Source organism: Sinocyclocheilus rhinocerous, unplaced genomic scaffold (genome assembly GCF_001515625.1).
Source record: "Sinocyclocheilus rhinocerous isolate Xijiao unplaced genomic scaffold, SAMN03320098_v1.1 scaffold61, whole genome shotgun sequence".
NCBI lineage: Eukaryota > Metazoa > Chordata > Actinopteri > Cypriniformes > Cyprinidae > Sinocyclocheilus > Sinocyclocheilus rhinocerous.
Window position 1 is genome coordinate 2993102 of NW_015640445.1, and position 1391 is coordinate 2994492.

Genomic DNA, 1391 nt, shown 5'->3' on the forward strand with positions numbered 1-1391 from the left:
GATCAACTGTACTGTGCCGTAAGGGGAGCGCCCTTTGCTCGGTTTCTCTACATAATCCATTCACAATTTGAAGAAAAGTTCTGTTTGTCTAAGAGGACCAAACGTCCACGCATAACGTTTCAGGAATGACAAACGCGAATGTTAAATTTATGCGAGTGAATCCGTTAAATCATGCCGCGAGTCATTGCTATGGTTGACAGTGGCAACGGAATGAATCATCTGACCAGCCGATGTCAAAATAGAGCTGTGCATTAAGTAATTCAGACTAACAAAACTACAGCAGCAACAAGTCTGTGTTGGATAAAACTTAAACGATGTAGTTATTAAATTAAATCTAAACATTTCAAAATATTGAATGCATTATTTAATTGTTATACCAGCTTATTTAATTTGTATTTAACTATATAGGTATTTAAATAATTTAGCATTATAGGCTGCTGTCTGGCCTTATTTATTTTTTTAAATGACAAGTGACTTTGTGACTTCCTGCACTTGCTATACTTTATACTTCAGTGCCATATTTATTTTATAATAAATCAAAAAGCAAGACGTGAAAAAAACTAGGGAGTTGAAATGGCAGCTGCAGCCAATCTATGAAGGTAAGATATTGATTATCAAGAACACCATTACAATGTTGTTTAAGAGATTAGCCTAACTGCCTAAACAGTTACCATAGTGTTTATTTGTCAGCATTTAAATGTACAGTTACCTGTCAGGGTACTTTCCTGGGATTACCAGACTCTGCATATAAAATTATATGCTCTTTAATACCATGAAACTGTATGTTAATTCCGCTATCATTATTTACGGGGTTGCAGTTATTTTGTTTCTCAGTTTCTGATAAGAATGAGGCAGGAGAGGTTTCTGTGAGAGTCTCTACCTATATATAGCACATATAAAATGAGCTTCACCGGAAGATTACGAGCTAGCTTATCTTTATCCGGAAGTTCTAAATAGGGCTCCGTGCATATGGTCAACTGATTCCCATTCCAGTGTTCTGGACATACACAAGCAATGTTATTTGCCACCAACACAAATTCACCACTAGCAGTCAGAATCAAGATACTCGTTCCTGGTTTCTATCATTCATAACATGCCTTATGTGAAACTAATTTCTAGAGTGGGTCGTTTATACGTGACCATCAAAACCATATTACCGAACTGTCCCACAGATTGTGTCAGAATTGGTCTGCAAGCTAGTGGGGTACTGCTAACCAAACAGTTTCACTTTTAACACCGCATTACTAAACAAATCAAATCAAATATGCCCCAAGTCGTCTTACAAATGGTTTAAATTTCAATGGATGATTTCGATTTCCATAAAATAAAAGCAAAGGGAACACTAAACAGGCCAAAATCAAGTGGAAAAACAGTAAATATATTATTAAACC

At 35.9% G+C, this 1391-nt stretch overlaps 1 long non-coding RNA gene across 1 annotated transcript in view; it reads left to right on the forward strand.

Moving 5' to 3' along the window:
- Positions 1-1363, forward strand: part of LOC107752794 (uncharacterized) — a 1864-nt gene extending 501 nt beyond the window's left edge. The window contains exon 2 of the long non-coding RNA XR_001641388.1: positions 600-1363. This is a non-coding gene — a long non-coding RNA (uncharacterized LOC107752794). The remainder of the gene's footprint in view (positions 1-599) is intronic.
- The last annotated feature ends 28 nt before the right edge of the window (positions 1364-1391 follow it).